Source organism: Anabrus simplex, chromosome 10 (genome assembly GCF_040414725.1).
Source record: "Anabrus simplex isolate iqAnaSimp1 chromosome 10, ASM4041472v1, whole genome shotgun sequence".
In the NCBI taxonomy this organism is placed as follows: domain Eukaryota; kingdom Metazoa; phylum Arthropoda; class Insecta; order Orthoptera; family Tettigoniidae; genus Anabrus; species Anabrus simplex.
The window spans coordinates 130,353,950-130,380,524 of record NC_090274.1 but is presented as its reverse complement, the minus strand read 5'-3'; the positions used below and the strand labels follow the sequence as shown (position 1 = coordinate 130,380,524).

General features: G+C 42.9%; 1 protein-coding gene across 4 annotated transcripts in view; it reads left to right on the top strand.

Annotated features, from left to right (window-relative positions):
- Hip1 (Huntingtin interacting protein 1) overlaps positions 1-26,575 on the top strand; it is a 604,867-nt gene that overhangs the window by 124,274 nt on the left and 454,018 nt on the right. The window lies entirely within an intron of this gene.

Genomic DNA, 26,575 nt, shown 5'->3' with positions numbered 1-26,575 from the left:
AATCCCGAAATGCCGGAATTAGAAATAAGGGCCGGGATCGAATTCCCTATTCGCCACACACCACGCTTCCTGAAAGAAGTCACTAGTACACCGTTGTGAACTGTGCATCGCAGTAGGATCAAACCATTTCCTTCGTTCAGTATTTAATTGTGAGTGAAGGTGGCAGCAAGTGCACTGTGGGTGCGAGTCGAACGGCGAAACTTGTGCCTACTTCCCCTCCCTGAAGCACGTCAGCGGCGTGTATCCCTGACCTTTCTTTGGTTATGGTGCGTTCGTCTGCTTTTTTGCGAATTCACTCTCGGTTCCGAGTTCAACGATACAGTTTTCTGTAAGCATCATTTCTAAATTCCTGAATGTACTGGTGGTTTGCACGAAACATGATATAAAATATTCGAAATATTTCCGTTGATATTGAGTTTACGTTGCACACTACATGCATGATTTTGCAATATCTTACCGGAAAAGATCCTTAGAGGTATGCGAACAGCGCTTAACGTCTATTCTCGACACACGTCATAATTACTTCAGCTTCAACAGAATGTCAAAAGAACAGAAGTATTATATTTTCACCTTCCAAATCACTTCACCTCAGCTCAGATTGTTCCAAAGTTTGATCCTGTAGGCACCGTAAAGTTCAGTAACTTCAGCGCTACTATCGACAGAGCTCTGACATTCCGAAATAATCTCAAATACTCCGCGAAAAGTAGAGGGCGAAGGTGGAGCGTCCGTTGCTCTTGTGTATTCCGCACCTGACACCAGTGAGTTGATGTGCAATAAATTCAACCATCAGAACTGTCAGTGGCACGTTAATTGGCTTGCCGTCCTTTCATATATTTATTTATTTATTTATTTATTTATTTATTTATTTATTTATTTATTTATTTATTATGCCTTTCTAAGTGGCGAAGTTAGGGTTCTTGGCCCTCTCTTACACTTAACCACTGTAGTGATACAGTTTGAGTACATCATATTATACAGTAAATAATAACCTACACAAAAATACATTACACTTTTCTAACTCACATTCATTCTGTCCTACCTACCTCCCGCGCTCGTGAAAGAATCGAGAAAAGTCTCTACATCCATCTAAATGTACACCTTCAGTTTTTACCTGTCAACCGGCTGACGTCCACACGACTAACATATGAAGAATTAACACGACTGCTTGAAAGTGGATCCGACCCGAAGGCGGAATGGGCACGTGACTGGTTGGCGGACAGCGCAAGAATTCGCCAGTCAATCGCAACCCACCTGCTAGAGTGCCTGGTTTGAATCAACCAAGACAAGTGTGGGTACAGCTCAATAGGTACCGTACCGTAATGGTCAAGGAGTGTGCAAATACCCAAAGCATAAATAGGTTTTCTGCATGGACAATGCATGTGGCTGTGGTACTGTTTAAACATTGTCACATTCTGGAGGAATGGTTCTTCCCTAGAGCAGAAGAGACGACTTGATTATGTGATCGGGATGTTCTTCCTTTATAATTCTTGTATTTACACTCGTCAAAAAGTTCAGCATATGCCAGATTCTCTTGTGGTAAGGCGCAACCGATGTATTTTTTAATGTGAAACTCAACAAACACGTACACTTCTCGGTAACTTTGCACCAAATATGAAAAGAAAAACTCTCAGTAGGTGACTCCCGGTTAGAACGCCACATACCACACAGTTTCCAGTGTAGTCACATGAGTCAGTAACGTTTTGGTCCTTTACGAGGCCTGAGGCACTCTTGATAGTGACGGGACGTGCCTTTCTTGAGGCAAACGGTCCCACTCCTTCATGGCAACAACCTTTTAGGTCTTGGGTGGTGGGTGTTGCTCTTTTAAGAAAGGTCCACGCATGTGCTCCATCCAGTTCATGTCCCGGGAAATGGCTGGCCAGTCCATTATGAGGATACCACGACCCTCCTGGTAAACTCGTGTCCTCACCCCGAGGTAGACACACCCCCAGTGGAGGCGAGCTGCATATAGGCTACCATTTTAACCACACACCAGCCCTCCTGCCATTCTTAAATTTCTGGCAGTATCGGGAATCGAACGCGGACCTCCGAGGACGGCAGGTAATTACACTAACCGTTACGCTACGCAGGCGGACTGCTGCACGATGTGGACGACTGACATCTCCCCTATACGGGTGTGTTTCCTTGAATGTCAACCAGTGGTAAGCATGGTTCCTGGCCACAATAGTGCTGAACATTCGAGTTTTGGTGACGTTCTACTCAGATTGACTGATTCATTGTAACGTTCGCCTCTTGGCGTCCATATGCGCAGAGAGTTGTCGCACTTCATCAGTGAACAACGGATCGAACACGAGCCACCCTGTGATGTCCTGAGGGTAGTCTGCTGCGTACAGTACAATAACTCGTGGCTCGTAGTAGTTGAGTACATATGGCCAGCGCGGTGGTTTGGAACTGTCTGGAAACAACACTTTGATTCACATGAACAATGTTGCCAGCGTCAACTTGTCATGTTCTGCCATAGACAGCGTATAACGAGGCATTTTAGTGCACAGTACATACAAGCGAAACTCACTGACAAGGTTGCTTGGACGTCATCTCGGCTCTAGTGTGCTGTATTTGTTTACCAGTCGTGAATCGAATGCCCTTAGCAGTGAAGAAGGCAGTATTGCCATGATTTAAATAGCGTACTTTTTGTCTAACCATAAATGAAACATCAGTATTAATTTGTCGGAATACTGCGCATACTCTTTTGATGAGTATAGTTTACTTGTTTTGTGTGCACTTTATACATACTTTATACGCCCTTTATACATACTACGATCAGAGAGACAAAAGCGAATACTTTTTATTAAATAACTATCGTTGGGAAATCAATAGCTGTAGTTCATTTTGAGCTGGTTGATAATAAGTCAGTGTAATTGTAATCTTTTACAAACAAACAAAAACAAACTGTTCAAAGGTGTGTCCTCCTTCTGCACGAGTGGCATTGCACAAAGACAGCTCTTCGGGAGTACCAGAAAGTCTCTCACTTCACTCTAAATGAACGTGTTGTCGCAGCACAGACGTCATGGCTTGTTTAACAAAATGTGTAGTTTGGTTCATCATTAATTTATACCCTTACAACTGTGATGTTTGGGACATCACTGCATGTTTTTAATTATTGAACTATGTAATTAATTGATAAGATGTGTATATTTAATCACGGATAGGTCATGTTTAAATTAATATGTACATATATATAGGGTTTTTATCATCCATTTCAATCATTATTTCATTTCTTTGTATCGCGGCTATAACGTATTCTGAACGAACAAATTATTGGGTAAAGTATTTCAACATCATGCATATTTATAACTTGCAGTAAATTTTCCAATAGCCGTTGTGAAGTGACCAGAGTCAGCAGGCTAATTTCAGCCCAATTCCAGGAAAAGTACGTCATCTAGGTTACGAGAGACCTTACCCTCTCTACCTCATGAAGAGACAGTTGATACATTATTAACACCCACTTTTCAAACTCCGCTTCGGGACGCTTTATTTCAGTGGGAAAGTTCAGCCTATGTGAATGAACGTAATGAAGCAACGTGATGGATTCACAGCAATACATCGAAGAAGGGATGAGACCTCGAATCTTACTGGATCATGTGATATGGCTTTTGAACCGATATATACCACCGACAAGAGCTGGAGAGGACATTCTTATTAGCACTCTTATTAGCATTCTTATTCAGATTCACATTCACATTCTTATTGGACATTCTGATTCTCACTCTTGGAAGAGACTCTTACTACGAATCTACGTCTGCACGTCGGAGAAGATTTTAACTTAGTTCACTTCGCATCTGAGTATATTCTACTCAAAAGTTACTCTCATTGGGACTTGGTATCTCAATGACGAGAGGTAGTCCACAGGAGACCGGTTTTGACTAGTTAGGGGAGGAGAGCTTTTATTATGAATTTAGCTACGCTACTGTTCCGTAATATGGAAGAATACAAGTGTATTCTCTCCATGAACATAACCCATGGTGGTTTTGCATTTAAAATTAGGACTCATTACGACTTTATGTAAGGAGTACAGCAGGATGTGTTAAAGACAGGAAGTAGGACTGGAATCCAACAACAGAGGATGCAGCCGGCACGAGAGATCCACCCATCATCAGCTTCATGATAAGAGTCTACAAATGGTAAGCTAAAGACATAAGTTACTGCAGGTCTTCGCGCAATAGTTCATTTTTAAAATTAATTTCATTCAATTTTTATTTTGCTTCCGTAAGTTCAGATTTCGTTAAAACGCCGTTACGTCACGTTTTTCATCTTAATAAATAGCTGTTTTAATTTGTATTTTATGAAATGATTATTAATGATCCTTAAATTACAAGTTAGTGTACTTAATGATTTGTGTTCCGTTCACCTCACCCCTGGGAGTTTTTGAGTCTCATTACGTATTATTATTATTATTATTATTATTATTATTATTATTATTATTATTATTATTAATTATCTACTTTTGTTTTCAAGCCATAAGCTTGAAGACTGGCGCCGTTGGGATACTGTTTATGGAGAAACAATGACATATCATTTATTTTAATATTAAAGTGACCCGCCACGTTATAATTTTGTCATACATCTGTGGGCAAAGTGGGTACGTCAGACAACTGGATGTCCGCTAAGGGGCATGAAACTGGTCTGAAAAGGAATCTTCCCGTATCCTCGCTTCTCAAAAATACTCAACCACAGAATTCTCTTCTGAGTTTTAATTTACGTTCTGCGCAAGATGTCGCTTACTTGAAGTCGACATCTTAGCTGAATAATTCTGTCAACATTGCACGGTCCTAATTCTAAAACCTCCTGTCTACTTTTCCTTTCGTATTGGAAGTTCGAGGCCACTGTCGCCTGTCCAGAAAGTGGAGAAATGAAACGGCTTCCTCCATGGCCAATCAGATTCCTTCAGAAGAATATTTTGAAAGCTACCAAAGCACTTTAGGTCGAAAACATACGTTTCGAAATATCTTCAGAAACAATAGCGTCCAAAGATGCGTTCTATTTAGGTAATTTAAAATGCACTGAATCCTGGGAATTTTATTCCTTTCAAAATGTTCGTTTTCCTTTCCTGATAAATTCACTGGAGTGCAGGTTGGAAGTTTTAACATTAGGATTACGACTGACTTAATCTTAATTGTTGGTGTTTCTTTCTCGGGGTCGGAGGGTAAGACGTGCTCTACGCCCGCTGTTCAGTTAGTCCTTACTGATAAATCTGTCCGTTTCATTCTAACGTCACTGCACTCGCCCGACATTGTAGCAGTCACAAATTCTCAGCCGAAATGTACCATGTCCATGCTCGCCCCACTAGCGCTTAAGTGCAACCATGTTGTGAATGTCACCTAACCAAAGACAGTAACTGCAGACAACGACAGCTGCATTCTGGTAGTAAGAGTGGCTCAATGGTTGAGGCGCTGGCCTTCTGACCCCAACTTAGCAGGTATTTGAAGGTGCTCGGATACGTCAGCCTCATGTCAGATTTACTGACACGTAAAATAACTCCCGCGGGACTAAATTCCGGCACCTCGGAGTCTCCGAAAACCGTAAACGTAGTTAGCGGGACGAAAAGCAAGTAACATTATTTCTCATTTAGGAAAAACGTTTATCGGGAATGTAATGGAACTAGCTGTCCGGTTGGATGTAGCCCAAGATGGCAAACTGAACCAAGGAGGCAGGCAGGGTGCAGTGCGTGACTCGTCGCACAAGGTCGGCCTCCTCTTCACTAAAGGACAACGAAAGTGATTTGTGCGGCAGTTTGATTTCTATACCTTATAGACCGAAAATGCAACTAAATTCCCGAATGATTTCGTGAATGAAAACTAGTACGGCACCAGTGACTGCGTTCTGAATTGATATGATGTAAGAAGACAGCCTTTGTGTTTGGAAATGGCTGTGATGAGTGATCTTTTGTTAGAATTAAAGACATTTTATACTCTTTGATCAAAACCGCACCACTAAATGAGCGACGCCGTGGGTCTGAATTCCCTGTGATTAGTACCACTATATGAGCGGCACCGTGGGTCTGCATTGCCTGTGGTTAGTACCACTATATGAGCGACACCGTGGGTCTGCATTGCCTGTGGTTAGTACCACTATATGAGCGACACCGTGGGTCTGCATTGCCTGTGGTTAGTACCACTATATGAGCGACGCCGTGGGTCTGCATTGCCTGTGGTTATTACCACTATATGAGCGACACCGTTGGTCTGCATTGCCTGTGGTTAGTACCACTATATGTGCGACACCGTTGGTCTGCATTGCCTGCGGTTAGTACCACTATATGAGCGACGTCGTGGGTCTGAATTTCCTGTGGTTCGTACCACTCTATGAGCGACGCCGTGGGTCTGCATTGAAGTGATTAGTATCACTATATGAGCGACACCATGGGTCTGAAGTGCTTGTGGTTAGTACCACTATATGAGCGAAACCATGGGTCTGCATTGCCTGTGGTTAGTACCACTATATGAGCGACGCCGTGGGTCTGCATTGCCTGTGGTTAGTACCACTATATGAGCGACACCGTGGGTCTGCATTGACTGTGGTTAGTACCACTATATGAGCGACACCATGGGTCTGCATTGCCTGTGGTTAGTACCACTATATGAGCGACACCATGGGTCTGCATTGCCTGTGGTTAGTACTACTATATGAGCGACACCATGGGTCTGCATTGCCTGTGGTTAGTACCACTATAAGAGCGACACCGTGTGTCTGCATTGCTTTTGGTTAGTACCACTATATGAGCGACACCATGGGTCTGCATTGAAGTGATTAGTACCACTATATGAGCGACACCATGGGTCTGCATTGCCTGTGGTTAGTACCACTGTATGTGCGACACCACGGGTCTGCATTGTCTGTGGTCAGTACCACTATATCTGCGACACCGTGGGTCTGCATTGACTGTGGTTAGTACCACTATATCTGCGACACCGTGGGTCTGCATTGACTGTGGTTAGTACCACTATATGAGCGACACCATGGGTCTGCATTGCCTGTGGTTAGTGCCACTATATGAGCGACGCCGTGGGTCTGCATTGAAGTGCTTAGTACCACTATATGAGCGACACCATGGGTCTGCATTGCCTGTGGTTAGTGCCACTATATGAGCGACGCCGTGGGTCTGCATTGAAGTGATTAGTACCACTATATGAGCGACACAGTGGGTCTGCATTGCCTGTGGTTAGTACCACTATATGAGCGACACCATGGGTCTGCATTGCCTGTGGTTAGTACCACTATATGAGCGACACCATGGGTCTGCATTGCCTGTGGTTAGTACAACTATATGAGCGACACCGTGTGTCTGCATTGCTTTTGGTTAGTACCACTATATGAGCGACACCATGGGTCTGCATTGAAGTGATTAGTACCACTATATGAGCGACACCGTGTGTCTGCATTGCCTGTGGTTAGTATCACTATATGAGCGACGCCGTGGGTCTGCATTGAAGTGATTAGTACCACTATATGAGCGACGCCGTGGGTCTGCATTGAAGTGATTAGTACCACTATATGAGCGACACCATGGGTCTGCATTGCCTGTGGTTAGTACCACTATATGAGCGACACCATGGGTCTGCAGTGCCTGTGGTTAGTACCACTATATGAGCGACACCGTGGGTCTGCATTGCCTGTGGTTAGTACCACTATATGAGCGACACCGTGGGTCTGCATTGCCTGTGGTTAGTACCACTATATGAGCGACGCCGTGGGTCTGCATTGCCTGTGGTTAGTACCACTATATGTGCGACACCATGGGTCTGCATTGCCTGTGGTTAGTACCACTATATGAGCGACACCGTGGGTCTGCATTGCTTTTGGTTAGTACCACTATATGAGCGACACCGTGGGTCTGCATTGCCTGTGGTTAGTACCACTATATGAGCGACGCCGTGGGTCTGCATTGCCTGTGGTTAGTACCACTATATGTGCGACACCATGGGTCTGCATTGCCTGTGGTTAGTACCACTATATGTGCGACGCCGTGGGTCTGCATTGCCTGTGGTTAGTACCACTATATGAGCGACGCCGTGGGTCTGCATTGCCTGTGGTTAGTACCACTATATGAGCGACACCGTGGGTCTGCATTGCCTGTGAGTAGTACCACTATATGAGCGACACCGTGGGTCTGCATTGCCCTGTGGTTAGTACCACTATATGAGCGACACCGTGGGTCTGCATTGCCCTGTGGTTAGTACCACTATATGAGCGACACCGTGGGTCTGCATTGCCTGTGAGTAGTATCACTATATGAGCGACACCGTGGGTCTGCGTTGCCTGTGAGTAGTACCACTATATGAGCGACACCGTGGGTCTGCGTTGCCTGTGAGTAGTACCTGGGCCTTGAATGTTAGGCCCCTTAAAACAAGAAGCATCAGCAGTAGTGGTACCACAGTGTGTGGAACGCCGTGAGCCTAGGTTACTTTTGAGTAGTATCGCAGCATGGTTGTACTTCAGTAGCGATAAGTACCTTTATGAGGGCCAATAACCTGGATTTTGGGTCCTTGTAGACAAGAAGCTTCATCGATTCAGGATTCTGTTTCGGAAGGAGTTCCTGTTCAGTAAAACTATAGTTAAGATCGGCTGATTGTTTTTAAATTCATATTCATCCTTTCATTCTTTTTATCATGCTTTGAGTTCTGGTCAGTGGATGGATGAATTTTGGACTTTAAAAATGTCATTACATTTCATATCATTTTCGTACCCTTAGAGGCCCACGAACAGTTGAGCATCATCAATCTCTCCGCTGAGAGCTCGGAACATACCGCTGAGTCGAGCAGCTCCTCTCCTTACTCCTAAGTCTTCTCAGCCCGAAGTTTGTTACATTTTCGTAACAGTACTCTTTTGTTCGAAATCACCGAGAACAAATCGTGCTGCTCTCCTTCGGATCTTTTCCAGTTGAAGCAATCGTGGTGAGGGCGAGGGTGCTGTGGACCGGTGTTCAGTCTGCTCATTTTGTTTTGATTTAAAATGTGAGTTAGGTTTGTAAAGATGCTGCATTGCTCTTTTTTAAAATTTTGCTTCGAAATTCACTCATTCACTTCTGTTTTTCTTCAGTAGCAATAGTAATTATACTCGTATTGCTAGGCACATAATTCCACTCACTAAAAAACGACCTTTCTCCATCTGCCTTCTGAAGGCTTACCGCTTTGCCTGAGAGGGGAACAGAATAATTGGACTCTAATTAAGCTTACCGCTCAGTTTGGGCCTTCTTCTGCAAACTTTAATGCGAAGGAGTTACAAGGTTTTCTTTGCCCACGACTATTTATTCATAATCAGTTGTTATGGACCACGTGAATAACTCTTCATGACTTCAGTTTTCTTTGGTGCCAGTAGTCTCTTGCTTACAGCCGTCCAATGCTGTTTCTCGATCTGGGAACTCCTCAAATCTGCCTATCTCGTTCCTGAAAGTGGTTCTGGTGAAGATGTCTTGAATCACGATGTGCATTTCTTGCAGATCCCTCTTGGTCTATTTGTCATAAGAGAGTTGCCTTCCCTATTGGGCTCGTTGTAATCTTCTTAGCGAGTCTTGAACCCTTCCTTTGCGTATCCTGCTGCATGTTTTATATACCGTACTGGTATGTGTCAGCACATCGTTTTGGTCCGAGAAGTTTTCTTTCCTTCTCGATTTCTTCAATGTCTTTACTGGTTGTTAGTCCTAGCCATTCTGAAGTATACAGGCACTCCGGCTGGATTACTGCCTGAGGTTGTCGTAGATTAGTCCTAATAGAAATCGCTTCCTTGTTGTATGTGTTCTTCGTAAGGTGAAATGCAAGCTCCATTTTTCTGATTCTCACGGTTTCCTTCTTTATCGAGCCCCTTAGGCTGAAGTATCTCACCAAGGTACCTGAATTTAACAACTGTGTTTATCTTACTCTCCTTTGTTGTCATTAAGTATCTCGGGGCTTCCTCAATGTTGGTCATGAAATGGGTCTTTTCAAACGATATCTGCAGCCCGGTTTTCACTGCTACCTTGCATTGTATCTGATTCGGTGTTCTCTGACAGCAGCACACGATCATATTATATTTCTGTATATACAATGAGGAACAGGGTGGTGTAGCAGCTCGGCTGTTTGCCGGTGTTATCCGTGGTGTCAGGAACGGTAAATCTCTGGCCACCGAGCTCGATAGCTGCAGTCGCTTAAGTGCGGCCAGTATCCAGTAATTGGGAGACAGTGGGTTCGAGCCCCACTGTCGGCAGCCCTGAAGATGGTTTTCCGTGGTTTCCCATTTTCATACCAGGCAAATGCCGGGGCTGTACCTTAATTAAGGCCACGGCCGCTTCCTTCCAATTCCTAGGCCTTTCCCATCCCATCGTCGCCGTAAGAAATATCTGTCGGTGCGACGTAAACCAAATAGCAAAAAAAAAAAAAAAAAAAAAAAAAATCTCCGGCCACAACTCTTTCATGTCTCACAGCGTGCAGGTACCCTGAGCAAGTGGGAAGAGCTGCGGATGATGATGATGATGATGACAGTTAACATCTGCCATCCAGCAACAATCATTTGTTATTTCTGGTATAATCGCAATATATTCGTTCTTCGGGCATACGAAGGTAAAAACAATCGAATTTTGGTGGTACGCCAGCCAAATGTTAAATACCACTGTTAGAGACTAAGCTAATTGGAATTTTACCAGTGGCTTATTCCTGGTCTCCTGACCCCTATATACCCCCATAATCGTATAGAGAGATCTGTAACCTCGTTAGTGTGATTGCCCCAATTCAAATCTTTCCTTACATTATCACCTAGGTACTGCAGGCCATAAGAACGATACAGTATCTCATATAAGGCAACATACTGGTTCTCGCTTGTATCTTGGAGGATCTGCATTACCACTATGGAAGATTGAACCTGACCTCCCACACTGCATCTCTTGTAGTTTGCGGAAGACCTTGTATGTATGCCCGTGTATGCCGTAAAATAAAACTTCCATCTCTACGGCTGACCGCTTGGAATACAGCTTGCCATGTGTCTATATTTTTAATGTTTTGGACTTAGCACCGTGATGCAGTATGCATTCACAAAGGAGAAATGTTGGTATGGTAGCATAGAGACTTAGCTCCTTCCTCAAAAGGCGAAGGAAGGACTGGACTCACATGTTTGTGACCTTGATGATGGAGGCAAGGCTGTGTTTTCAAAAGGATCGTGTGGCTACAAGACTCGCGCTGCCGTGTCGGCACTTCGTGTAGGGAACATAAACACCTACTCCCAAGTAGCGAACAAGTGCAAAGTTGTGGACAAGCAGCAACTAGAAATTGATTTTGATGAAGCCTGGACTAGATGGCGTTGTAGGCCAAGGATGGCGAACCTATGACACGCAAACACGACTTCTGTGCCACGTCAGACAACTTTCTTTCTTTCTTTCTTAATCCGCTACCCTCCAGGGTTGGTCTCTCCCTCGGACTCAGCGACGGACTCCACCTCTACCGCCTCAAGGCCGTGAGATTTTGGTCGGGGGATACAACTGGGAGGAACGACCAGTACCTCGCGCAGGCGGCCTCGCCTGCTATGCAACAGGGACCTTGTGGGGAGATTAGGTACTATCCCGGCATTTACCTGGAGAAGTGGGAAACCACAGAAAACCACATCGGGGATGGCTGAGGTGGGAATCGAACCCCCTCTACTCAGTTGACCCCCCCCCCCTCAAGCTCTGTGGACCCCGTTCCAGCCCTCGTACCACTTTTTAAATTTCGTGGCAGAACGAAGTCTCCGGCGGGTGGCAGGTAATCGCACTGCCCTTGAGGCGGTAGAGGTAGGATCCCTCGCTCAGTCGGAGGAAAATCCAACCCTTGGGGATAAACATATTAAGAAAGAAAGAACTATATCTCAATTCTATGGCCATATTCTTTTTTGCACATTTTGTGAGGATAAAGCAAAAATTTACCCCCTGTGGGTGGGGGAAGCAGACGAAGAATTCATCCACGGTATCCCTTGCTTGTAAGAGGCGACTAAAAGGGGCGACCAAGGGATAATCCAATTAGAACCATGAAACTACTTGTAATTAGTACCATCACGCAGGGAACACCATGGGTTGCATTTACTTGCGCGTAGTACCACTATGTTAGGTACGCAATAGGTTTGTGATTAGTAGCGACAGTGTGTGAATCAGGATGGGGGTCCTACAGTACCTGTGATTCGTACCCCTATATGAGCGACACCATGGTTCTGCCTTACCTATACTCAGTTTCCACAATTTCCACGGGATAGTATGGTCCCTGTGGTTAGTCCACTTATGTGAGGAACGCCATAGGTTTGCGTTGCCTGCAAATAGCGCCGCAATGTGCGAAACACCATAGGTCTGTGTTACATGTGCGCATTACACTACCTGTGAATAGTACCATACTGTGTGGAATACCGCGAGTCTCTGCTACTTTTGATTAGTACCGCAACATGACACTGAGCATGGTTCTACTTTCCTAGCGATAAATACCATTGTAAGGGGCTGACGACCTGGATTTTGGACCCGTTTCGACTATATACATAATCGATTCAGCATCGTCCTATAGAAGCAGTCGCTTGGTCGGTAATACGATTGTTTTGTGCCAGCTTCTGTGCATGTGAGGCACTGTCGGTCGGATCCTCTGATCATTTTAAATTCATATCCGTCCATCCATTCATTCTTCGTCCTCATGCTTTGAATTCTGGTCAGTGGAGGATTTTGGAATTTTAAGTTGTCATTTCATTTCGTCTCATTTCGTAGCATTAGGGGCCGATGACCTCGATGTTAGGCCCCTTTAAACAACAATCATCAATCACTCAAAGCAAAAATTTACCTTACTTGTTTTTAAACGTAATTATCAAGTGATGTTCTCAGCGGTGCAGTTGTGTGTTCCCTGAATGGTGGCGATGAGCCGAATGGACCGCAAATCCAAGCTATTCTCCGCGCGCATGTCGAAACCCGTACGATGGGATGCATGTTTTGATCATTTCCCCTGTGGGATTTTAAATGTGTTTTACAATGAAGTATCGTTAACGAATCAGCCGGGCTGTAGACTACGAATAGGCATTAATCAAGGGTGAGCTAATAGCTTATAATTTTCCACGTTATTCGTAGCTGCAGCGTGTGCTTACATAAAAATAGCATAGCAAGGTGGTCGCGGCTCGAGTCTCGATCAGTGAAACTCGAAGTCACGTCTCAGAGATTGTCGACTTCAGCGACCTAGATTTTGGCCGGAGTTTTAAGGCAGGATGTCCTTCCCCACACCACGGGATTTTTGAGGTGTAATTCTCAACCCAAGATCACCCGAGATTCGAACCTCAGACTTCCGATTAGGTAGCTAGTAACTAAGCTGGTCAGCTAATCACGGCCCTTACCCATGTCCCATAACGGAGATATTGGGTGTTATTATTACTCGTATGGCATGCAATAAAAGTACACTTATATTCATAAAAAACAGAACACCTTGAAAGACGAGAGATAGGAAGTTCATATTCACTTGACATGTTCATTAATATGTTCTGCAGAAACAAGTAGCATTTGTCACCTAGGCTCACCATGTGTCTTGTTGCTCAGTAGACACTGGGTCCTCCATGGGTTCCATGCGTGATGGCATCGACGGGTGTAAGGCGCGAATGGCGTCCTGAGTTATATTCACCTTGTTCCACAGTTCAGCACTAGGTCACAGCGCCGCGGTATCCCACACATTTTCGATTGGCGACAAGTCCGGTGATCGGGCAACAGTCTGACATCCTGTGACAAGAAGGCACGTGTTCGTGCATTGTCCTCCTGAAATATGGCTTCTGGGGTGTCGTGCTACAGGTCGCAGGATGTCATTCACATTGGTCAAACTGGCCACAGTGCCCTGGACACGCACCAACTGTGATTTGTGGTTGTACCCAATAGCACACCACACCTTAAGGCGCTGTATGTCTTGTGCGAATGCAGTCAAGATCTGTCCGACCCCCTGCGGATGTGGGACGCACATGTAGAATACACCCGCGGTATCCCCTGCCTTTCGTAAGAGGCGACTAAGTGGCCGAAGGGGCTCTCAACTTGGGAGTGTGGATTGGTGACCACGGGGCCCTTAGCTGAGTCTTGGCATTGCTTCCACTTACTTGTGCCAGGCTCCTCACTTTCGTCTATCCTGTCCGACCTCCCTTGGTCAACTCTTGTTCTTTTCCGACCCCGACGGTATTAGAGCATTCGAGGCCTAGGGAGTCTTTTATTTTCACGCCCTTCGTGGCCCTTGCCTTTCTTCGTCCGTTACTTCATTTTTCGCAGTGACGGATCCCTTCTTTCTTTTTCCTTTTTCTCTCTCTCTCTACCCTCTGTGGGTGGGGGACGCAGACAAAAAATACACCCACGGTATCCCCTGCCTGTCGTGAGAAGCGACTAAAAGGGGCGACCAAGGGATGATTGTCAGAGAACCATGATACTACTTTTGATTAGTACCATCACGAAGGGAACACCATGGGTCGCCTTTACTTGCGAGTAGTGCCACTATATTACGTACAAAATAGGTTTGTGAATCGTAGCAGCAGTATGTGTGGACTGTGGGTTTCCAGTACCCGTGAGTCTTACCCTTGTGAGCAACACCGCGGGTCTGGGCGTAGCCTGTGAGTTGTACCGCTATATGAGCGACACCGTGGGTCTGCGTTGCCTGTGATTGGTACCCACTATATGAGGAACACCACTGAAATACCGGCGCCCGTGATTAGTACACCTAGGTGAGGAGCCTCATCGGTTTGCGTTGGGTGTGAGTGGCGCCATTGTGTGAGGAACACCATAGGTCTGCGTTACCTGTACGAGGTACAATACTTGTGAGTAGTACCATAATGTTTGGAACACCGTGAGTTTACGCTACCCTTGATTAGTACCGCATCTTGAGGAATACCTTGGTTCTCCTTTACTAGCGATAAGTGCCATTATGTGGGATCGTTGACATAGATATTGGCCCATTTAGACAAGCATCATCAATTCAGGATTGGGCTTTGGAAGCAGTTCCTTGGTCAGCAATATTGTTTCTGGGAATGTGAGACATTGCGCGTCTTCTTCTGAATTTGGCCAACTGTGGACCGCATAGAACTTAAGGCTTGTTGGCCTCTCTTCTCTTCTCTTCTCTTCTCTTCTCTTCTCTTCTCTTCTCTTCTCTTCTCTTCTCTTCTCTTCTCTTCTCTTCTCTTCTCTTCCCAGGACCATTTCATTCTATCGCTTCGTATTTTTCTCTCCTCCTGAGAGATTATCCGGTCGGGCTTCTTTTTAGGTGGTTTGTCCTCAAACAATTTTATTTTGTTGATTGTTTCTAAACTTTCCTTTTATTGATCACCTCTAGTGTAATTCCAACTTCTTCTGCATCTCTTTTGATCTCTTCTACCCACTTAGTGGTGGCCTTCAATCCTACAATGTACTTAAAGATCTTTTTGGTCAGTCTGCTTTCATCCATTCTTACTAGATGTCCGTAGAAGTTCAACCTTCGCTTCCTCATTGTGTCTGAGATCTTTTCCGTATGTTTATAAAGATCCTTGTTTTACCTTTTTTTTCCAGGTTCCATCAGTAGTTTTCTGGGGTCCCAGAATCTTCCTTAGGATCTTCCTTTCTTTCTTTTCCAGTTCTTGTAGCTCCTCTTTTTTATTCAAAATAAGACACTCTGAGGCATACAATCCTTCTGGTTTGATTACTGTGATAGTACATATATCACACCCCCGAATTATATGGAGAAGTTAGATATTATTGTCAGTATTCGATTTTTATTATTATTATTATTATTATTATTATTATTATTATTATTATTATTATTATTTCATTTGTATATTTTGCCATTTATATTGGTAAGCTGGAAGATATCCACATATGTAGGTATGAGTAATTTGTTTTGCACGAGTGGGAAAACATTGCTGTAATAACTCTGGTAATTTGAATGAGTCATCTGGCTACCCCAGTGTCTGTTGTGATGTACTTGTGTCAGGAAATTCCATTACTCGTGTATATATCCCAGCCTGATGAGATAAGCTTGTTGTTGTACCAGGAAAGTTTGGTGATTCATGAAAACTCCCCAGAGTTTGTTATTGTCTTGGGAGGAAGAAGTAGTTCAGGGCTTGGTCTTGACAAGAGGTTCACTCATCATTGGTGGGCAAGCACCAATCCAGACGTCTCATCTGAGAGGAGGGGGATGTTGATGTCTATAAAGGTGGATGATACGGCGGCAACCTGGAGATTAGGACATTGTATGAGAAACATTGTAAGGGTGATTGTGAAGGTGATTGTATAGGAACGAGAAGGAAGATAACTACAACTACAACTGACGCACTGTACGGGAAGGAAGTGGTGCTGATACACGGTACTGGAGTGACACGGCTGCAATGGACTGGACTTCAAACGTTCGTGGAGCGTAGTATTGTTATGTTTGTGGAAAGTGGCTGATTGTGGAGAGTGCTTGCGCATTAAGTATTGTAGCACTTGTGGCGGCCTAGCATTATATGTTGGTGAAAGCTATCTCAGACTTTCCATAAATTTATATGTTGAGGATCGACAGACGTGTGTATATATCTTTACAACAAGTGTTAAAATATGTGAACACAGTAGTACAAGGTACAGTATCTGTGTGATGTGATAACTGCCGATTATGAGAATCGGTAAATCGAATTGATCTAGAGACAGTGAAGGGTATTTATCTTCATACATGTACATTGTTCATCGGACTATTTACAAATGGTAACTTAGTTCTCGCTTTTGTTTTCCCACGATTTTCATTATTATTGTTGTTGTTGTAAATATGGAGTCTTCCAGCAATATTTTATGTGTGTATTATATGTATAATGTTATATGTTGATGAGGTGCTCATGCACGGAATTTGTTCAGAATATAGTTAGCTATTTTAGAATCAGTGTTATTGATGAACCTAGGTGCAGTTCCTACCTAATTAGTCGTTTTCAGGAGGTTAGGTAAGGCCTGCAGCAGATGTACCAGTACGCAGCATTATGTACACGCCCTGGGATATAAAGTTTATCATGCTCTTATCTAAATTCGAGGGATCCATTCTGGTGAACTCTGGCGCCCATACTACGGACATTTCGGTTAATTATGCTTATTAATTTTATTAAGTTTATGAGTAATTTTATTTATATATTTTATTCATGATTTTATTTATTATTATCATCAACTTGTTACAATTGGCTTCCCAACGTGTGGCTGAATGATTGGTACATCTGTTAGGCTGATAAGCGTAGGTGCACTTGTCAGGTGTGGATGGAATTCTACAAACTATGTCAGTGAAGTGTTTTATATGTTTCATGTGTATTTTGGAGTATGAAGAAATGTTGTAGCGAGTCTAGTATTATAAAGTTGAGAAGTAGAGAGGTTGTTAAAGTTGTTGATACCATGAATCAGGATAGGAGAAGTCAAAAGAATTCCACCACATTGAGTTTATCTAATTTAAGTGAGAGTGGCAAAATGGCTGATAGTAGGAAGGATCTATTGGCAACGATGGGTGAGGAACCGAGCAATCCGTCTCAAACTCAGAATGTAGGGGATTTAGAGGAGGCTTCCATTCGTAGTATGCTACAGTTGATTCTTATCCAAAATGAAGAGTTGAAGGGTGAATTGTCCAGTAAAATCGATAATAATAATGTTGAATTGTCCAGTAAAATTGATAATAATAATGTTGAATTGTCTAGCAAGATTGATAGTCAGAGTAAAGAGTTGAAGAGTGAATTGAGTTTTTTAAGTAATGAAATATACAGTATTAATAGTGAATTAAATTCAGTTAGTACGGAATTGTCCAGTAAGATTGAGAATCAAAGTAAGGAGTTAAATTTAGTGAGTGTTGAATTGTCTAGTAAAATTGATAGTTTAAGTAGTGCTGTGAATGGTAGAATAGATGAATTGAACCAGAAGTTTGACCATCAAAGCAGGGAAATTCAGGAAGTCAACAATAAGGTAGAAGCTCAACGCTTGGAATTGACTGAGAAAATTGAATGCCGATTTAATGTAGTTAGGAAAGAATTTGTTGAAAACAGCAAGGAATGTGATAAAAGAATAAAAATAGTGGAAGATAAAGTCGAAGAAATAGACAGAATGAAAACCAGTCAGAATGTTTTAGTGAAGCGAATAGATGAGAAGAATGAGAAATTGGAGAAAGACCTTAAGTCAGTAAAAGATGACCTCAAGTCAGTAGAAGGAAATGCCAGAATGATAGTGGAAGAAGGAATTAAATCATGTCATGTGAAATTAAGGCAGGAGATCAGTCAAATCCAAGTAGGTAGCAATATATGTAATAGGTACGTATCTTGTACGAAGGACTCTGAATTACCCAAGTTTAATGGTCGGCAGTTTAATCCGATGGAATTCTTGAAAACGGTGGAGAAACGGTTTTCTAAGAATCTTGACGATGGTTTGATCGAGTGGAGTATGGTTGATGAGATGTTGGATATTGCATTTGTTGGAGAAGCGAGATCCTGGTTTCAAGTTTATAGACAAGGTATTTCGAGTTTGGAGGAATTTAGGGAGAAATTTAGTTCTAAATTTTGGAGTGAAGCTATTCAGGGAAGGGAAAGAGATCGCGTGCTATTTGGCAAATATAGACCTCAGGAAGGTGTGTCTATGACGGAATATTTCTTGGCGCATGTTCTGATCAGCCAGAATATTGAAGGTCTAGCATCGGAGAGAGATACAGTCCGCCAGATGTTGAGGCATTTTCCTGAGAAGGTCGGATTAGCTGCATGTATGCAGAATATTGTTACGATTAAGGAATTAGAGCAGCTGTTAGAGAGGTTTGATGCTTTAGAAGGGCAGGGGAGGACTAGGCAAAGTGAAGGTAGAAATTACGGGGATAATGGGAGACAAGGTAATCAGGTAGCGGGAGATAGGAATAATCAGAATTTCAGTCATTCTAGGCAAGGGAATCAGGGTGGTAATTCCGGAAGGGAAAACAGACACTTTAATCAGGGAGGTAATCACCAGGAATATTATGGCAGAAGACCTAATCAAGAGGAATCAGAAAGTAGGGGGCGTACGGATCAAAGACCTCCAGATCAAGTGCAGAGACATGATAATAGTGAACAGTCCACGTCAAGTAATTTAAACCGGAATCGGACTTCTTAGTTGGGTCAGATAGGCAGTCCGATACCGAAATTCCTATTCACGCGATGAAACAGGTAAGTTACGAGGTAGACGTGAAAGAGGAATTATTGTATGACCACGTGTTTTGTGTTCAGGGAGATTTTGAGAATAGGGGGCGTGATGAAGGTAAGAAAGATGTGTCGGATGACTTACTTTGTACTAGTGGTGATGGTAATAGCGATGTTGCGATCGATAATCTTACAGAAGTTTCTGAAATTGTAAGTGAAGTTTTTTGTGAAGTTGATGAAGGTTGTTTAGTAAGTGAAGAATGTTCACGGAGTATACATCATGAGGATGTTTTTGTTGATTTAAGTGTACGTGAGGAGAGTAAAGTTAGGTCCATTATGTGTGAAAATGGTGACTTTGAGATTAATGAAACTTCTGATAAGAGAGTCGAAAGTAGCAGTGTTGTTGGCATGAAAGTGGTACAAGTAGTAGCTGATATGGAAGGTGGTGAAGATGGATTAATTGTTGGGTCATTAAGTAGTAATGGCAGCAATTTCGATGTGTATTATGGTAAGAACTTTAGTAATAGAGTGAGCGTAAGTGAGAACGGAAGTGTGCGTGAGATGAAAGAAAGTCTATCCAAGCGAGTGCGTAATGTTTTATTTAAGTCTGAGAGTTGTGTGAAAGATTTGAATGACTTGCTGAGTGATAGCGATGTGGAATGTGTGAAAAAGTATGTGATCTGTTTGCTTGCATTAATTATGGTTTTGTGGAAGAGTAAACGTAGTGAGATTCCCGCGCATTTCAGAAAGAGGGATTTCCTTTTTATGAATGTTCCGAATGAAAGTTTGTATGATTCTTGTGTGACCGAATGGGATGAATCTTTGTGTGTGAGATAGAGTGGATTTTAGACGTAGTTAGTTTTTATTACGGTACGCATTCCTCGCTTATCGATGCTGATGTTAAGTTTATGTATAGTTTTTTCATTTATATTAGGGTCCGTATACTGTGGACAGTAGAATAGGCAAGTGTGCTTATAGGCTCCTAACCGCTGAAAATAAGGTTCTTGGGACATTTAATATCTATAGCCTTCGCAGATATAAGAGATAGGATCTGCACCTTGGATGTATATATTATCAATATTAATGTATGTGTACAGTAGCAAGAAGGGATTGTGTTCAATGCTATATGAAACAATCAGAGTTGTGTGTATATAGCCATACTATTATTATTATTATTGTTTAGACAAATTGTATTTCGTGTGTGCGAATACAATGCAGTAGACGCAATGTATATATCATTATTACAGTAAATTATGTGTTCAGTTATGTCATTATAAGGTTATGTATGAAGTTCTGTTTTATGGTGAATCATAATATATGATATCATCGATTCACCAAGGGGGCGTTATGTGATAGTACATATATCACACCCCCGAATTATATGGAGAAGTTAGATATTATTGTCAGTATTCGATTTTTATTATTATTATTATTATTATTATTATTATTATTATTATTATTATTTCATTTGTATATTTTGCCATTTATATTGGTAAGCTGGAAGATATCCACATATGTAGGTATGAGTAATTTGTTTTGCACGAGTGGGAAAACATTGCTGTAATAACTCTGGTAATTTGAATGAGTCATCTGGCTACCCCAGTGTTTGTTGTGATGTACTTGTGTCAGGAAATTCCATTACTCGTGTATATATCCCAGCCTGATGAGATAAGCTTGTTGTTGTACCAGGAAAGTTTGGTGATTCATGAAAACTCCCCAGAGTTTGTTATTGTCTTGGGAGGAAGAAGTAGTTCAGGGCTTGGTCTTGACAAGAGGTTCACTCATCATTGGTGGGCAAGCACCAATCCAGACGTCTCATCTGAGAGGAGGGGGATGTTGATGTCTATAAAGGTGGATGATACGGCGGCAACCTGGAGATTAGGACATTGTATGAGAAACATTGTAAGGGTGATTGTGAAGGTGATTGTATAGGAACGAGAAGGAAGATAACTACAACTACAACTGACGCACTGTACGGGAAGGAAGTGGTGCTGATACACGGTACTGGAGTGACACGGCTGCAATGGACTGGACTTCAAACGTTCGTGGAGCGTAGTATTGTTATGTTTGTGGAAAGTGGCTGATTGTGGAGAGTGCTTGCGCATTAAGTATTGTAGCACTTGTGGCGGCCTAGCATTATATGTTGGTGAAAGCTATCTCAGACTTTCCATAAATTTATATGTTGAGGATCGACAGACGTGTGTATATATCTTTACAACAAGTGTTAAAATATGTGAACACAGTAGTACAAGGTACAGTATCTGTGTGATGTGATAACTGCCGATTATGAGAATCGGTAAATCGAATTGATCTAGAGACAGTGAAGGGTATTTATCTTCATACATGTACATTGTTCATCGGACTATTTACAAATGGTAACTTAGTTCTCGCTTTTGTTTTCCCACGATTTTCATTATTATTGTTGTTGTTGTAAATATGGAGTCTTCCAGCAATATTTTATGTGTGTATTATATGTATAATGTTATATGTTGATGAGGTGCTCATGCACGGAATTTGTTCAGAATATAGTTAGCTATTTTAGAATCAGTGTTATTGATGAACCTAGGTGCAGTTCCTACCTAATTAGTCGTTTTCAGGAGGTTAGGTAAGGCCTGCAGCAGATGTACCAGTACGCAGCATTATGTACACGCCCTGGGATATAAAGTTTATCATGCTCTTATCTAAATTCGAGGGATCCATTCTGGTGAACTCTGGCGCCCATACTACGGACATTTCGGTTAATTATGCTTATTAATTTTATTAAGTTTATGAGTAATTTTATTGATATATTTTATGATTTTATTTTATTTATTATTATCATCAACTTGTTACATTACTGAATGATAGTGTCGGATTTTGGTCATGTAGGATATTGCCCGTTTGTTGTATATACTCTGGGTTAGTTTGTAGGCAAATTCTAATTTTCTGATTCTTCCTTGGCTAGCCTCTTTGTCTAGCCCATTGAGTTGAATCCATTCTCCCAGGTATCTGAACTTCTCTGCCCTTTTAAACTTCCCATACTTTATCTCCATATACTTCTCATTTCGGTGCCTATATTCCATGTACTCCGTCTTTCCGTAAGAAACTTTAAGACCTGCTTTTCCGGCGATTTCGTGCAGTTTCTCTATCATCTTTATAGCGTCTTCTCGATTTTTAGCTAAGACGGCGAGGTCATCGGCAAAAGCTAGACATTTAATTTCCAAGTTCTGGCCTTCTCTTCCAAGGTGTATTCCTCTTATCCCTTCCGATTTCAGAGTTTTTTCCCAAGTTTTCATTATTTTCTCCAAAACTAGGTTAAAGAGGATCGGGGACAGTCCATCTCCTTGTCTGACCCCTGTCTTGATTTCGAACGGGTCAGATATATCTCCGAGGAACTTGACTTTCGAGATGGTATCCGTCAGGGTTTGTTTAATGAGTTCTCTAGTTTCCTTGTCAATTCCAATCTCTTCTAGGACTTTAAATAAGGTTTGTCTGTCTATTGAGTCATATGCTTTTGTGAAATCGATAAAGATGACTACGGTGTTCTGACTTCTTATTGCTCTTGTTCGCAGTATATTTTTGAGGTTGAAAATTTGTTCTGCGCACGACCTTCCTTTTCGGAAACCAGCTTGGTATTCTCCAATGAGGTGGTCAGTCTGTTCCTGAACTCTGTTTAGTAGAACTTTAGAGAATATCTTATAAGCAATTGTCAGTAAAGAGAACCCTCTGTAGTTGTTCGGGTCTGTTCGGTTACCTTTCTTGTGAAGCGGATGTATAAGCGCACATTTCCAGTGTGCGGGGATCTTCCCAGTTTTCCATATATCTTCTATACAGCGATTTGCTTCCGCTGTGATTTTTCCTCCAATCTTCCACATTTCTGCAACTACGCCATCTTCACCTGGCGCTTTGTTATCCTTAAGCTCTTTGAATACCTGTTTGGTTTCGTCTAGATTTGGAGGTTTAGAATCTGGGTTCTCATGGATTGGTTGCTGGGTCTCTAGTCTGTCCAGAGGTTCTTCACTGTTTAGCAGCTCTTTGAAATAGTCTGCTAGGAGTTGGCAGTTTTCTTTGTTATTGGTAGCAATGCTGCCGTCTATTCGCTGGAAGCAGAGACTTGGTGGTTGATAACCTTGTAGTTCCTCTTTGAATATTCTGTAAAAATTTCTGGTGTTCTTTCTAAATTCTTCTTCTGCCTTTTCCACCCTATCTCTGTCATATTTTCTCTTTTCACCTCGTATGATTTTGGCTGATTCCTTCCTTTGATTCCTGAACTCTTCCCACTTCTCCTCTGTCTTGTTGGAATTCCACCTCTTCCAAGATGTTAATCATTTTTCAAGTGCTTCATCACATTTTTCAGTCCACCACCTGTGCTTACGTTTTCGTGGAGGGTTCCCCAAACCTTCAGATGCTTTGATCAAGGATACTTTCATTTCTTCCCAGTTATTCATGTCCAGGTTTGACAGATTCTTGATGTACTTTTCTTTCTTCTGCTTTAGTATTTCTGTATTGATTCTGGGTTTCTTGTTAGCTTTTGGCTTGATTCTGTTCGGTAGGAATCTTGTTTTGATTTCCGAGAGGTAATGGTCTGAATCAATGTTGGCACTTTTTCTTACTTTTACATTAAGAATTTCTTTTCGATTTCTGGCTGTTATTGCCACATGGTCTATCTGAAATTCCCCCAGCATTGCATTAGGGGAAATCCATGTTTTCTTCTTCTTTGGGAGTGCTTTGAAGTATGTGGACATTAATTTGAGGCTGAATTGTCTACAGAAGGCAATGAGTCTTTCACCATTCCTATTTGTTCGTTTATGTGCCGGGTAGTCTCTTACAATTTTTCTGTACTTTTTTTTCCTGCCCACCTGAGCATTGAAGTCACCAAGCAAGATCTTTGTGTGATGTGGAGGGATGTTTGAAGTTGCATCTTCGAGCATTTCCCAGAAATCTTCCACCTTTTCTGGGTTTTTCTTATTATCTTCATTTATTGGTGCGTGCGCATTGATAATCGTATACACCTTATTTCCCGACTTGAAAGAGAGGAGTGAGATCCTCTCTGATAGTGAAGCGAAATCAATTACGGATTCAATTATGTTATTTTTGACTACAAAGGCTGTTCCAAGAATCGTTACGTTGGAGTTGTTCTTTATAGCAGGTTTTCCTTTGTAGATTCTGCAACTTTCTGAATCCATTGGGTTTTCATCAAGGTATCTGGTTTCTTGTAATGCCATTTTGCAAATGTTCCGTTCTTCCATAACTTTGGTTAGCTGCTTCAGTTTTCCCGTTTTTAGGAGGGTATTGACATTCAACGTTCCAAGCAGGTGTTTTTGCTTGGGTCGTACCTTCTGTGATGAGGTTCTGGGAAGCTCCGACTCTTCCCCACATGATGTTTCAGGCTCTCCAGAATCCGACGGCCTGATTGCATCGCTCATGGCGATGGGGGATTTCCGTTTCCGGCTGCCCCCTGGAGTAATCTTTACCGAAAGTGTTTCCATCATGCCTTAAGTTGAAAATAATTGAGATGATGGGTACAGCCCATACCTCAGTGTTAAAACTGAAGTCGTGAGCCCCAGAGTTTATTTTAGGCCGCCCCTAACCTGGAGAACAGACGCCTTTTGCAGCCGCCCCTAACCTGGAGAACAGACGCTGTATGTGTTTCAAAGATAGTTCTTCCACCTTCTTCGCCGTTGGGAATTATATTCCTCATCCGCCGTTAAAGCTGTTGACCTTCTTCTGGATTTATATTGTACTCGTTTTAATCCCCTGAGTACAGGGTTGCCCCTTCTGCCCTCTCCGCCATACCGAAGTCCACCTTCTCTGCCGCAGACGCCATTGAGGTCTTCACCCATAACCCTGGGTTGGGCCCTCCATATTTATGACCCCTGGAGAGAGGGTGTCCCAGTATTATCAACCCCCAGGAATTGGGCTGCCTGTTGGTCCGCGGGTTCCTTTCCGTGGTATTTGAACCAGCCCACATTTCTGTGAACCCCCTATCCGCCACCTGGGGACGCGCCCTGTAGGGGTTTCAGGCTCCCCCCCATTGCGCGGCTTATCCACTGATTGTTTTAAATTCATATTCATCAGTTCATTCCTCATCATCACGTTTTGAATTCTGGTCAGTGGATGAATTTTTTATTATTTTTAAATTATAATCGCATTTCGTCTTATTTCGTACCATAGGGGCCGATGACCTAGATGTTGGGCCCCTCTAAACAACAAGCAGCAGCATCATCATCATCAGATCCGTCCGAAAACTCTATCTGCTGCCATTCCTGTCCCCAGTGACGTCGTCCCATACGCCATTGCAGTCTAGGATGTGGACGACGCGCCACTCCGGCGTATGGCTTTTAGTGCCGGGAGTGTTCGAGGACAAGATGCAGGTAGGCGACCTGCGCGCCGTGCCAGAGAAATTAACCAATTAAGGCTAAGGTGATACTCCCACGTGGCACGTCCCAGGTGGCGGATAGCGGGGTCCTAACCAGCTTGCCGGAGGACTTGAGGGAAATAAAATACCTCTGGCGGACCAAACACACAACCCCCTTTGGGTGGGGGACTCAGACAAAGAATACACCCAAGGTATCCCCTACCTGTCGTAAGAAGCAACTAAAAGGGGCGACCAAGGGATGATTGTATTAGAACCATGAAACTACAGTACTTGTGATTAGTACCACCACGCGGGGAACACCATCAGTCGCTTTTTCTTGCGCGTACATGTTCGGTACCAAATAGGTTTGTGATTAGTAACAAAACAGTACGTTGCCAACTTTTACAGTACCTGTGATTGGTAACACTATACCATGGGATGAGCTGGCTTGCCTATGATGAGGAACACCAAGGGATAGCGCGACTCCCTGTAGTTAGTACGTGATAAACACCATGGCGCCGCACTGTGCGAAACACCATAGGTCTGTATTACATGTGAGTAGTACCATAGTATGTGGAATACCGCGAGTCTTCGCTACTTTTGTTTAGTACCGCAGCATGACAAATACCATGGTTCTTCTTTTCTAGCGAGAAGTACCATTATGAGGGGCCGATGACTTGGATTTTGGACCCCTTTGGACTAAAAGCATCATCGATTCAGTATGCTATAGACGCAATCCCTTGGTCAGTAATACCATTATTTCACGTCAGTTTCTGTGAATGCGACACATTGCGTGTCGGATCCACTGATTGTTTAAAATTTTATCCATCCATTCATTATTCGTCCTCACGTTTTGAATTCTGGTTAGGGGATGATTTTGGACTTTTAATTTGTCATTCCATTTCGTCTCATTTCGTACCATTAGGGGCCGATGACCTAGATGTTAGGTCCCTTTAAACAAGAAGCATCATCATCATCAAAATTCCCGACCCTGCCGAGAATCACCCAGACGAGCAGCAATTTCGCGGATGGATGCATCACGTTCTCTCATACCAATAATGGGCCCTCTTTCAAACTCGCTCATTTGACGGTACGGTTCTCTCATACGTCTGCCCAAGTCACCTTCGGTTTATAGCGCCAACGAAAGCCGCAGGCACATTTTACCAGTCGGTGGTG